Here is a 15164-nt window from a genome sequence, read left to right on the forward strand (position 1 = left end):
GTTTCACTCTCTTCAGCTGAGGCAGAATATAAGGCTATGGCAGGTGCTTGTTGTGAGTTAATTTGGCTTTCGTTTCTATTGAATGATTTGAACATTCCTTTCGATGGTCCTTCCGTTTTATTTTGTGATAATCAAGCAGCGTTACGTATAGCTGCTAATCCTGTTTTTCATGAGCGGACTCATCACATTGAGATGGATTATCACTTTATATGAGATAAGATTGCACATGGCACTATAGAAACCAAGTATGTTGGTAGGCACACCAGTTAGAAGATTTGTTCACCAAGCCTATTAAGAAAGACAAGCTTTCAACAATGTTACGCAAGTTGGGACTTCTTGACATCCACTCTCCAACTTGAGGGGGAGTGTTAGACAAGTAGAAACTTAGTTGAAGTCTACATATGTTTGTAATCCTAGTTGTAATTGTATTCTTAACTTGCAGGGATAATTCCTTGCTGACCAAGTTATGTAATTGTATATATTCGAATTTCACATATCAACGAAATATACTTCAAGCCTATATAGATTTTTCTACAAATCTAAGGTATTTATTTGCAAACTTTAAATTGTCTGTCAAGAAAAAATAAGTAGGTGTTGTTGAAGTGTTCTTTCCCGGCCTTTAAAGTCACCTACCAAAGGTGATCTCTAGGGTAAGGCTCAATGTATTATTGTAAATCAATGTTCCCTTAAATTAAGGGAGGTGACTAATTGGTGTAAAGTCTTTGTGTAAGGTTTCTATTAGGTAGGCAACATGCCTTATTCTTTCTTGTCTGCTGCTTGTAGAAGCCATCCCTCATATCTCTCATTCCTCTCTCTTCTCATATATAGTATGTCTTGTACATTGAACATATTATGAAATATAAACTTTAAACCAGAAAATCTATATGGTATCAGAACAGGTTAAAACTTTGGTAGCGAGGTCATATCTCTGTCTCGAGAAAATGCTTTCTTTTGGCAGGGTCGAGCCATTTTTTCCGCTGCATCTTTCCTTCAACTATAAGACATAGCTGAAGAAGATTTAGTAAACATTGAGGATGACATCTCGCATACCTCCCTTTCAAATTTCTCAGACGTCGAGGTTAACACCAATCAACGCTTGTATTCAGTTCGCTTGAACGAGTTTAATTATCTCCCTTGGTCTCAAGTTGTGTCACTAGCTCTCGGAGGCAAAGGGAAATTAGGGTTTGTAAATGGAAGTCTGGAAGCTCCAGATATCTCCTCCCCTACATACGGTGCATGGCTTTGCAAGGATCAACTTGTCATGTCTTTGCTGCTCAACACCATTGAGAAACATGTTGCTGAGATTTTTACCTACTACAATTCTTCATGTGAGCTTTGGAAAGCCTTGCATGATATGTATGGAAATCAAAACAACTATGCACGTGTCTTTCAACTTAAGAAGAACATTGACAGTGCCCAACAAGAAGGGAAAACATCAAACTACAAGACCTTAGAGGCTAAAGATTACAAGGGTAGGAATACACACCTGAAATGCAAATATTGCAATGGCGTTGGGCATGTCGAAGACAAGTGTTGGGAACTTCATCCTTAACTCAAGCCTAAGTTCAGCAAAGATGGAAAAATGATACCAACGTCCTCACTGCAATTTCAACCTCATTACAAGGCTCAACTTGCCCATGCTCATCCCTCTACTATCTCACAAGGATCCATGAAGTTCACTGCCAACCCATTGTCACTTATCAATGAGTTTGCAGCTTACCTTCAAACTAAGGGACATGAAGGAGGTTCACAAGCTTAAGGAAATGAAGATAGCAGTCATACAGCCAAGTTGGGACAGTTTGCTAGCTTTCTTGCTAGAAATGAGAAAGTCCCAAGGGATGAAGCACCAGGTATACTCAAAGCTTTCATTACTGCCCTATTAACTAGTACTAAAAATGATTGTTGGATAATTGATTCAGTATCCACATATCATATGACAAACAAAATCACAAATTTAAATCATTTTAAATGTTTTTCAAGTCCCTCACATGTTTATGTTGCAAATGGAAAAAAAAAATGTCTTAGTTTTGGGAAAAGGAGAAATAAACTTACTCTCACAAAAAACACCTTCCACGACCTTATATGTACCAACCTTTCTTTTCCAACTTTTGTCAATTGGAAAGATCACAAACACCCTAAATTGCCGTGCAATTTTCTCAGCAGATAATGTGATGTTTCAGGATGTTCCCACCATGAAGATGATTGGTGAAGGGGTTTTCATAAATGAACTTTACTACCTGTGCAAGAATGCCTGTTTTACTCAGGCTCTTCAAGCTCAATCGAAGTCCATTGATGAAAACCAACTTTGCATAAGAGATTAGCTTATCCCTCTGAAGTTATCTTGTCTAAACTGTTTCCAAATTTTTGTAAATCTCATGTTACTTGTGATACTTGTCAACTTTCTAAGTTTACTAGACTACCTTTTGGTAATTAATGTCTATGACAAGTAAACTTTTTGAAATGGTGCACACCAATGTATGAGGACCAGCAATTGAATCAATAGAAAGATTTAAGTACTTTGTCCTATTTGTTGATGACTTCTCTATAATGAGTTTTGTGTACCTTATGAAATCAAAGAGTGAAGTCCAAACTATTTTCAAAGATTTTCATATGCATGCTAAAACACAATTTCAATCAGACATTAAGGTGTTAAGATCTGATAATGGTACTGAATTTCTATCCAACAACATGTTTCAATACATAAGTTCTCATGGCATAATACACCAAACCAGCTATGTAGGGACTCCCTAACAAAATGGAGTAGCTGAGAGAAAAAAGTAGAGATCTTTTGGAGAAGAATTATGCCCTCATGCTTCACATGCATGTTCCAAAGAAATTTTGGTCATTTGTTATCCTCACTGCCACTTATCTCATCAACCAACTCCCAAGTCGTGTGCTAGGGTTTAAATCTCCCTACAAAGTTCTCAAGGGTAGAAAAATTGATTTGACACACTTCAAGGTATTTGGATGTGTTCGCTTTGTTCACATTCAAGCCTTGAACCATGGCAACTTAGATACTAGGGCAACCAAGTGTGTGTTTGTGAGGTATTCTTCCACCCAAAATGGATACAAGTGCTACCATCTAGCCACAAAGAAGTTCATTGTGTCAAAAGATGTGAAGTTTGAAGAAGATTGCCCTTATTTTACTCACAAGGGGAATATTACAAGTCAGGGGGAGGAACTGTTTGAAATGTTTCCACTCCCTCTGAGTATTAATAATCCAATGTTGCAAGAAAGCTCAGTTACTATGATACCAGATATTGAAGAAGTACAAACTGACTTAATCACTACTAACCCTATTCCTGCAAATGAGAGAGACGAGGAGTCTCATTCTGATCATTCATAATCCCCTACAGAGTTTTTAGTGATTAGAAGAAATCCTTCTCGAAGCAGAAAACCTCCAACTAGGTTGCAGGACTATGTTACTTATGCGTCACAGTATCTTATCACTGAATGTATCATCCTTGGTGAGTTCTCAATATCTCATGCTGCATTTCTCTGTGAAATTGATAAACATAGGGAACCTAGAAGCTTTCAAGAGGCATCACTTCTCCCAAAATGGAATCAAGCCATGGCAGATGAGCTTCGTGCTCTAGAAGAAAATAAAACTTGGAGCTTGGTCCAACTACCACCAGGAAAAAAGGTTGTTGGAAGTCGTTGGATTTACAAGATTAAATTCAAGGCTGATGGTTCTATTGAGAAACACAAGGCCATGCTTGTTGCTCGAGGTTTCACCCACACCTTTGGGGTATATTATAAGGAAACATTTGCACTTGTGGCCAAGATGAATTCAATAAGGCTTCTACTATCAGTTGCAGTCAATTATGGATGGACTCTTTATCAAATGGATGTGAAGAATGCTTTCCTTCAAAAGAGAGCTACAAGAAGAAGTGTATATGCAGCCTCCTCCAGGTTATAATGGTATTAAAGGCAATCTATGGATTAAAACAATCCCCAAGAGCTTGGTATGCCAAGCTTAGTTCAGTTCTAGAGAAGGCTGGATTCTTAAGAAGTAATGTTGATTCCTCATTGTTTGTAAGAACTAGTACCAATGGGAAGTTGGTGGTACTTATCTATGTGGACGATCTCATCATCATAGGAGATAGTGATACTGAAATTGAGGCAATAAAGCTCTCACTACATCAAACATTTGTTATCAAAGATCTCGGGAGGCTAAAGTATTTTTCAGGCATCGAAATGGCAACTCTTCAAAAGGGCTGTTTCTACATCAACGAAAATATGTATTGGACTTTCTTCAAGAAGCAAAAATGCTTGATTACAAACTTGTCGTCACTCCTATGGATTGTAAACTAAGGCTCAACACAGATGGAGAAGCCATGCATGATGTGAGTTACTATCAACGATTGGTGGGCAAGCTTATATATCTCACCATCATACGTCCAGATATCACATATGCAGTGAGGTTGGCAAGTCAATTTATGCATTCTCCCACTGTTGATCATCTTAACATGGTTAAGAGAGTCCTACGTTATCTCAAGGGTTCGATAGGGCAAGGAATCATCATGCGTAACAATAAGTCCACTACCATCAGTGGCTACACAAATGCAAAATGCTCTTTATAAGAAATCTACCACAGGCTATTGCACTTTTTTTGGTAGAAATCTTGTCACTTGGAAGAGAAAAAAGCAACATGTAATTGCTCACTCCAGCGCAGAGGTTGTATCGAGCCATGGCAGTCACTGCATGTGAACTTTTTTGGCTTAAAGGGCTCCTTTCAAACTTAGGGCTTCCTATTACTACTCTTATGTCTCTTATGTGTGAAAATCAAGCATCCATGCACATCGTTGCTAATCCTACGTTCCATGAAAGAACGAAACATATTGAAGTGGACTGTCATTTCGTTAGAGCTCAAGTGCAAACTCAAGTCATTAGGACCATCTTCACGCGAAGCCATGATCAACTGGCAGATCTTTTTACCAAGGCCCTAGCATCCACTCCATTTCATCATTTTTTGGGCAAGCTTGGCTCAAGTAATCCACTCCAATCTACTTTAATTAAACCTGTCAAAAGTAGATTGGAGTTGTTTTAGCAGATAATATGAAGGGAAAGAGTTGTGTCAAAGATGAAATGTTCATACTACCTTTTAATTTAACATCTATTTAACAAAATAGACGAAATAGACGAAAATAGAATAAACTAAGACTACATGAATTAATAAGCCTTTTTTCTTTTTTACTATTTGCTACTATTTTGATGATGACCGTGTCTTGTTCTCAAGAATATAAGTCAAAATCATGGATTTAAAAGGAGTTTTAAATCAAGGATTTAAAATGAGTTTTAATAATCGTCGCTTAGTAGTACGATCTAGTGGTATTCCTTTTCATTTGTAAGTGAGAGATCTTAGGTTTGATTCTCGCTAAAGGCGAGTTTGAACCACATTATTACTAGCTCATTGTGAGGCTAAATTCATACTATCCCCCTTAATATAGATAGCATCGTTTATTAAAAAACAAAAAAAAAAAAAAAAAAAAAAAAAAAAAAAAAAAATTGGGTTCTAATAATCAAGTTTTTCATTCATGGATCACATGTAACAAACCGTTAGAGTTTCAGCTATTCACTACTCATTAACTTTACTATTATTATCGTGTGACCCTTTTAAAATGAAGCTTATGAAGTGTCCTCTAAAATAATTGTGTACCCTAGTTGCTGTTATTTGTTAGTGTTATAGAACAATCTTGTTAGGTATGATAAAAAAGATAGTCCATCAACGAAATAAACCACATTTCAATTGGACTTGTCAGCTCCTTCTAGTTGCAAATATGTCGCTTCTGTGGGTGTGACGTGTAGAGTCAAACGTCGTGGATGGTCGTCAGAGGCTCGCGTCGTGGGAAGAAGATCCTGAGGACAAGTCAAACGTCGAATTCTCCCCACTAGTTTAATCAAATGAATATGGCCCACTAACTTCTTTCTTCTGCAACCATTCCGTTCCACAGGGCAACATTGTGGAATTTTATATGGGCTTTGACCCAAACATTTTGATTAAGCGTCCCAATTTGATATGATCAGGTGCATGAGATCAAGGAACAATTTGTTGAGCATGAATCATGGGAAACATGTTTCCATAGAGGTTTAAACCCCTGTTATGCATAATTACGCATGTGCTATTACAGTTTGGTCGCATTGTGGGTTACAATTATACATCAAAGGATCATTAATCTCTTTTCCTTGTTATGTAGAATTGTTTGGGCTGAAATCTTGGTTTTGGGTCAAGTTGGTTGGCAGCCCATAAAGGAGAGGTTACGAGTCTCAACCCAATAATGTATTGCTGGTGGCATGGGCGAGTCTTAAACGAAGTAGGACTCTTGAAGGATCACGATTGGTTTTTGATATGATCGAATCCTAGAAGCACTAAGATTGTTTGATGATCAAGATAACTTTCTGGATAAACTATGAATTGATGACATAATAAGACTAGGTTTAGAATCCAAGTTTGAGTCGAAAAAGGTGAGACTTGGTGATGGAGTTTCGTCGGGAGAACGATTTGAAGATAATCCAAGTGTATCAAGATAATATTCTAAGAAGTTACAATACTATCACTCTCCAACTTGAGCATCACGAAGATTATTCCTATAAATACAAGAGAATGTGTAAAAAAAAAAAAAGGACCTTCAACTTAACGCACAAATCAACGCTCTATGCCAAACCCTTTCACACCCTCTTGTAAAAATTAACTAATTCACCAATCATCAATACAAATTTTGACTAGATAGACAGATTCGGGTTGGCAGCAGACAAACGACGACCGACTGGATAAATGAGGTCGGAATTGTAAAGTCAGTTTGCCTTAAGAGTCTCGACCGATTGGATAGATGGAGATTCTCTCAAGTTTGCAGCTAACTATTTATCCTACGTCTCTGCCGGCAAAGAGTCTTTTATTCTTTCGCCGAAAGAGGTCTCTTCATTAGTCTTCATGGTGAAATAAGGTGTTCTATGATTGATTACTCACATGTCATATCCAGAGTTCGGCAGAACTTTTTTCACAGTTAAAACACTAATTTCCTTTTAAGTATCTTTACTCGTATAGTTTGATATCAATTTGGCGAATCTATATTCTTACTAATATAGTTGAGACTGTCGAACTTGGTGCATAAGATCCAGAACTTTGCAATGATTTGCATAACCTTGTCTTCAGGTTTTAGAACTCAAGGTCGAGAGTGTTCTTTCCTCAGTCGAAGTTACTCGACTAAGAACTTAGTAGCGCATTCCATCACATCACTCGCCGAGCTCGGTGGCCAGTAAGCCCTTGACATTAGCATTTAAACCATGAAGAACGTAATTAGGTCCCAATTACTCAGCTTACGCGCCACCTAGGTCTTGAAATTTTTAGGGTCAACATTTTGGCACACTCGGTGGGACACTTTATGCAAATCTTTGAAGGCCATATGATATTTTCATATTCGAATCCATCTCAAAATAGCTAATTGGATAAGATCAAGCTCAACTAGAGAAACTCATTCAAAAGAGAAAGGATAAAAGGGCATGGGAGGTGACGAAGATTCTTGATGCACATGAAGAGATGAGAAAATCCCTCTCCCAATTGTAAAATGTCAAAGCTCATAATACTGTATAAGAATAGTGGGTAAAAGAAGACATGGCCCGATTTAACGTGTGGCCATATGCGAAATTTTTTCTTTTCATTCTTGGATAAAAGTCAATTCCATCTAAAGTAAGGTCAAATTACAAGATTGGGGGGCTTTTTCCACTCACTCCAGAATCAAGCCTTTGATTGAGAAGATTGTTAATTTGGCTCAAGAAGAAGCTAGACCACTTATTCTTTTGTCTAAGATAAAAAATTTGGTTGACCTAGAAGAAAACGTTCAATGGACAAAGTAAAAAGGATCAAATTACGTGTACCTCAAAAGTCTGATTATTCCATTAGCTCCAATCAAATTGAGTTGATCAAATGAACAAGATATGTCACCACATTTTGCTGTATTCCAGAAAGGTAGGCGAAATCTATAGATTTCGTTGAGATAGACCATTTTTGTTCCACAACACAGAAACCTAATCCGACTGGGGATCATATAGGTTTATTATATTATTGGAGATTCCTACAATCTAAGGATTGGTGTTCGTCGCAAGTAATCACACTCCTAAGAGGGCACAATATTTAACCCTAGGTATTCTCTTAGATTCTCCTAGTTTAATATGTATTCTATATCCTAAAAGATCTCTTTCCCAACTAGTATGAGAGCTAGTTTGGGATTGCAGTGCTTTAAAAAAAAAAAAAAAAAAAAAACTGTTGTCAATGACAATAGAAAAGCATAGAAAAGTAGAAACAGGGTCTACCATGCTTCTAAGTGTTTTTTTTTTTTTTTTTTTTTCTCAAAGTATAGTAATTAGTGCCCATTTAATAAAATTTTCAAATGGCAAGTATACACCTATATTATTCTGTTTTACAAGTATTATATCACATTAAACACCATATCTTTTTTAGTCATTTAACATATTCACAACAATTATATAAAATTTCACCAAGTACTTAGACATTATTCCTTTAGTTAAAAGCACATGTACAAAAAAAAAAGGTTTACCAAACAATCAACAACTTTATTTTACAGCGTATATTATTCTATTTTACAAGTATTATATCACATTAAACACCATATCTTTTTTAGTCATTTAACATATTCACAACAATTTATATAAAATTTCACCAAGTACTTAGACATTATTCCTTTTGTTAAAAGCATATGTACAAAAAAAAAGGTTTACCAAACAATCAATAACTTTATTTTACAGCACAACAAAAGTAGTTTTTTTTTTTCTTCTAAAACACAGCAAAACGAAGCTAAATACCCTCATCTAAGGCATAACTCTAGTAACGCAATTCACTAGTGCATACTTTTTGCTTATTCTTTTGCCCATTGCTTGAGTCTCAATATTATTTACTAACTTGACCGTCATAAAGCCTCTGGCCAATACCCAACTAGTACCTTAGGTTAATCATGGTTATTTGATTTCTTACACAGGTCTAGATTTGCGTAGCTCTTCTGTCCATAGCGGTATAAGAATTTGGTTCCAACAATTGTTGCTTTCATTGAGTGTGAACCCAAATTTCCCTAAGTAAATCACATAATGTATGTAGAAGATAGCTCTATAAATACTAATTTTACCATTCAGGGTGGAAGTATCTATCCCATAATATCTCAGTCGTTCCTGTGATTAACCAGCCCTGGTTGGCGGGGATTCTCCAATTATGGACTAGATCTGGGAGACATGATGAAGATAAATGCTTCTATTGGTGATCTTTAAAAGACTGCAGAAGCTAAGAATCACTTGAACTTCGTAGATTTTGAAATGTGCATGAAAGCCTTGGAGAATGCTGCAGAGCTACTCTGCAAACCTAAGTCCCTATTATTGAATTTTGGAAGCTTGAACACCATCACTCTAGATGGTCAACCGACCGTGATGATGCCCTTTCCGACCCCAACAAATATGTTAATCTGAACGCAAGTGTGAAACTACATGATGGCCAGATTTTCAATCATACCGCTGCAGGCAAGATTTGATTGTAGCACAACTTTGATCCCTTAGACACTACAAAGGTTTCACGCATGGAGCGTACATATCTTGACTGTGATGATCCAAAGCTAACCGAAAACCAAGAGTGGCATCAACCGCTGAATCGAACGACACTAGGGATACTCCAAGAAACGCTCAGAATCAACTCCCTAGCAAGATTGTCACAAAGGTTGGAGACCCTCTTTCTTTAACCATTGAGTCTACGCCTCATCCAGAGAAGTCCTCTTAGCCCAGATTTAAATACTTTCGTGGGGACTCCGATCTAGACTACTTCATCATGCACTACCGCAACATTATGACCCTCGATAACAACAATGATGCATAGATGTGCAAGATGTTTCCATCCATCACCTTGAAGAGGTCGACTACAAAGTGGTTTCTAGAGTTGCTAGCCTACTCTATCGACAACTTCAAAACCCTAGTTGACATATACCTGAATACGTTCTCTATATACTATGATGCCCATAAATGCCAAGCAGCTGTATTTAGCATAATACCTCAGTATAAGAACGACAACCTAAGGAACTAACTGAAATGATTACATGCGGGGATGGATGAGGTCAAGAAGTCGGACGACATGCTCGCCACAATGTCTTTTAAGTAGGGCCTCTACATTCATTCCCATTTGTCCCAAAAGTTGACCAAAAAGAAGTATGATGACGCTACTCTAACAGAATGCTTTAACATAGCTGATAATATCATTGGCTTAGACGACAGGGCTCAAAAGATGAATTTCATTTTGGATCACGACAGAAAGTCCAAGCGGAAAAGTGAAGAATGTGACACTTTACCTCTTTCTCTCCGTTGGAAAGACATGAGAGGACGCAAGGACAAGCCATCTCGTCCAAACCAAAGTAGTACACCGCTTTGAGTACTGCAATCAACAACGTTCTTCACAGCATTAAGGACAAGCCTTTTCTTAAAAGGCCTAGACCTCTTCCTGGTCATCTAGCTAAGAAGAAGCCTAATGAATACTACTCATTCCACCAGTACACCAGCCACACCATTTAGACTTACAGCACACTCTGAGATCATATCGAAAATATGTTTAACCAAGGACATTGCTGGGAGTTTATGGGAGACAAAACCCGAAACAAACACAAATTGTATCATTTTTCTTAGAACTACACTCGGGATTTGATTCTCCAAGTTCGAAGATATTTAGGTCGTCCAATATGGATTCAATCTCACCCCTCCACCAAACCTTATTATTTACATAATAAAAATTTAGTATGATTGTCACACGACTTTTTTTTTTGTTCATTTCTTTCTTTTTTGTGGTATAGAGAAAATCTCCATATATCCCAAATTTCACATAGCTTTGAAAACTCTGGAAAAATGCTAGTCTAAAATTCCAAGTAATAGCGATAGACGGTTTCTTATGATAAAGCATATTTCGTGGTGTTTTGGTTAGCAGTTTGGGAGACTCAAGCCGTATTAAACATGGTTACAATAGGCGGACTACAAACATTAGAACATGGCCCTGTTGTCTAGAAGCTTCCAATGCATTAGAAGTTTCCAAGAGTTACGAGTTACACACTCAAACATGGGCTCTAACCATTCGAGGGAATAATAAAAAAGGGTGAACCAGAAATCAGCAAAGTGGTGGCCTTAAACTCCAACCCTAAAATACAATTCCTTCTATCCTAAACTAGCATATTATGTCAAGTACGTTCTATGGCGATCTCGTGCCTTAAAAGGGTCCAAACGAGCCATCCACACATGGAAATCCTCAAGGAGGCATCCATTCAAGAAGGCATCTACGGAGATCTTGTGCCTTAAACAAGTCTAAATGAGGCATCTACACATGGAAATTTTATTCTAACGGAGCTTTAATTCGTGGAAGTAACTTCGTAAAGTCAGTTAAGTGTAATCTGATAAAAAAAAACACTTAGGTGATAGGAGCATATTTAGGTGATTTAGTTAGCTTGTTTTCTTACATTTATGTTGTTAGTTCTTAGTTTTAGTATTTTAAGCTACTGTTAGTTCTTAGTTATTTTAGTATTTTAAGCTACTTTCATGTGTTTGTAGGTCCAATTGAATAAAGTGGCAAGAAAGTGCATTTTGGTGCATTTTGGAGCAGTTTTGGGCATTAAATGGATTGCATATGCTTGGAGCAAGATGGATGGACGAAATTGAAGTCCAAAGGAGGCTAGGAATCTGCAAAGAAGATGGAAGAAATTAATTCAAGACTTGGAAGAAAAGTAATCAATCACAAAGAAGGAAACATGAGTCAAACTTCCTTGTTTTGACTTAGTCAATCCTAATCTTTTCCTACTTAATTCCCAGCTGCAAGGAGGTTTCCTAATTGATTTGGGACACTTAAGTATAAGTTTTACAAGCATTAATCCCAACAAAGAAGGTTGCCGCACTTCCCTTTCCTCTTTCCCTTCCTTGCCGTGCAAGGAATCACAATTCTTTTTCCTATTTCCTATTTTCTGTCCATGCCGCAAGTTTCTTTCCTTTTCTCTCTTAGGATTCTGATTTGTTACCCTTTTCTTGGAGGATTTGGAGTCTTAAAACCTTCCCAAATTAATTACTTATTGCCTTGCCCTTTCTCTCATTATATTATATACTTTGCCGCACACATATAAAAGGGGATTTATCCTTCAGCCATCATCCTTCCCTTCTACAATCCTAAGGTCGCACCACTCATTCTCCCCATTCATTTAGCCATCATCCACCCCCTACCACCATCCAACCTATCCATCCATCACCATAATTCATACCTAAACACCCTTGTGCCGCAGCAAAGAAGGAGAAAGAAGAGAAGAGAAGCCTTGGACGTTTTGGCCATTCAAGCTTGGATTGTTGGAGCGTTTCTAGGTGTAATCTATCTTAGTTTTAATGTTTAATTTATATTCTCTTTGTTTTGCTGTAAACATGAGGAGCTAAACTTGTTTTAGCTGGGGGAGGCTTTGTAACTATGATTATATTTGTGATATGAATTGATTAAATCCAGTTGTGATGTCATAAATTGTGAATGCTATTTACTTAACCATTTGATTGAGAACTTATTCTTGTTTGTTGATTAAGGGTGCACACTTAATTTGCATGCTTGAATTTGGTGCTAGAATATAAGGGAGTTTTCATTACAAACTTATATTCACAAGTAGTTAAGGTTGTTTTCACAATCATGTTAAGTAAATTCCCAGCATGAGTATCATGATGTCATAGCATGAGTATCATGATGTCATAGTTACTAATGCTTTGGTGCATGTCAAGCACGTAAAAATTCGCCGGAAAGATCAAATTGTTAACCTGCACTAACATGTCTTCCAAAACTCCTTTTGGATAGGCATTAGAACGATAGGCCAATTGAATAATCACACCATCGTTTTTAAGTTCTCCCAAGTTCATAGATGCATAAATGGAGTAAGGCATGACATTAATTGAAGCTCCTAAATCTAGCATAGCATGTTGAAATTTAGTATTTCCAATAACACAAGGAATTGTAAAACTACCCGGATCTTTGCATTTAGGTGGTAGTTTTCTTTGTAACACAGCCGAAACATTCTCACTTACCTGGACCACCTCTTTGTTCAAAATCCTCTTCCTTGTTGTACAAACCTCTTTCAAAAATTTCGCATACTTAGGAACTTGCTTAATTGCATCAAGGAGCGGGATATTGACTTGAACTTTCCTAAAGGTTTCCAGAATGTCCTTCTCATTCTCCTCTTTCTTTGATTGCCTAAATCTACTAGGAAAAGGAACATTGGGTGGAATGGGGTTAGAATTAATCAAATTTGAACCCAACTTACCTCTAGTGGCCGAATTGGATGAATTGGATGCATTGAGGTCCCTAGGTGCTTGTGGCAAAGATGTTTTTACCCTTGCTGTGGCTTTGCTTGGTTCCTCCTCTTCCAATTACAGCTTCTCATCTCCATTTGGACTTGTTTTGGAAGGTTTTGGATTAGTGCCAACTTCTTTTCCACTTCTCAATGTGATTGCTGTGGCAGATTCAAAACCTCCATTTGGATTGACAATGGTTGAGCTAGGAAGCTTGCCTTGGTCTCGTAATTGTCCTACAAACTCCGCAATCTGCCCAATTTGCTTCTCCAAGTGGTCCACCCTTTTGTCTTGGTTTTGCATCGCTTTGTTTTGATTCTCTTGCCCCTGAGACAAATTGGTTAGTAATTTAATAAGTGTATCGTTGTCCAAAGACGTACCTTGATTGTTTTGCACATGTTGTGCTGGGTTTGGATTGGGGCCATATGGCTTGGTGTAGAACCCCGGGGGTTGTTGTCTAAAGCCTCTTTGTTGTGAAGGTTGTTGAGGCTCCCTCCACTTGAAATTTGGGTGATCTCTCCAACCCAGATTGTATGTGTTGGAATATGGATCATTCCTTGGCTGATTTTGGCTTGGAAATCCAATGGCATTTACACTCTCCCATCCCCCATTCTCAATCAATTGAGGGCACTTGTCCGAAGGGTGTCCTTGGATAGAACATACGCCACATACAATTGGTCCTTGTATCCTCATTCCTTCGGCCATCTGAGACACAATAGAAGTAAGATTAGCTAATTGAGATTGAATGTCGGATTGGGAACTTACCTCATGCACTTGCTGCCGTGGGGTGTCTCTTTGTCCAACAACTTCATATTGTTGTGCATTCAAGGCTCAATTTGCAATTAAAACCTTGGCAACCACGGGTGTTTTGTCAACCAAAGCACCTCCCGCCGAGGCATCTAGCATTTGTCTCTCAATTGGAAGGAGTCATTCATAGAAATATTGAATTAGAAGCTCTTCCTTCATTTGGTGTTGAGGGCATGATGCAACTAGAGTCTTAAAACGTTCATAATATGTTGGAAAAGACTCCCCTTGGTCTTGTTAAATGCCACTAATTTTCTTCCTCAAAAGAATCACTCTCGAAGTTGGGAAGAATTTCTCTAAGAATGCCCGCTTCATGCTTTCCCACGAAGTGACGGTTCCAGGTGCCAATTCATATAACCAATCTTTAGCCTTTTCTAGAAGAGATAATGGAAATGCCTTCATCTTCAAAATGTTCCCATCGACATTGATGGGTGTCATGCTTGAACATACCACTTCAAACTCCTTAAGATGTTTGTTTGGATCTTTCATGGACAAACCATGGTATTTGGGAATGTGATGCAACAAGCTAGACTTCAACTCGAACTCATCAGTCTTGCCTTGGGCGGCCATAGGATATTGATGCACAAAGGTATGGCATTGTCTAGTCCCGAGGCCAGAAGTTCTTTGATTGTTCGATTGTCTGCCGCCATGCTTTCTTCTTTTCAAATTCAGATTCAGAATCTGAACTTGAACTAGGTGGATTAGGCTCTGGTTGCTTCCTCTTCCTTCTCAATGTTCGTTCAAAATCGTCGTCAAAATCCAATATGTTTGCACGAATAGGTTGAGAATGACGAGTCATAAACCAGTACCTAAAATAAAGAACACAACAAATCAGCAACCAATCTAAAGGGTACGACAAACTTAAAGAAAGACACAAAGGCACTAAAAAGACACTACATAAACAAAAGGGATTAGCAAGTTTGCTAATCCCCGGCAACGACGCCAAAATTTGATGTGAAATTAACTTGACACACAAATTAAACCCTATTTGTGACAATTGTAGTAGATATGTAAGTATGGATCGT

The sequence above is a fragment of the Pyrus communis genome, chromosome 15, assembly GCF_041283825.1.
Source record: "Pyrus communis isolate YQ-2024b chromosome 15, ASM4128382v1, whole genome shotgun sequence".
Taxonomy (NCBI): Eukaryota; Viridiplantae; Streptophyta; class Magnoliopsida; order Rosales; family Rosaceae; genus Pyrus; species Pyrus communis.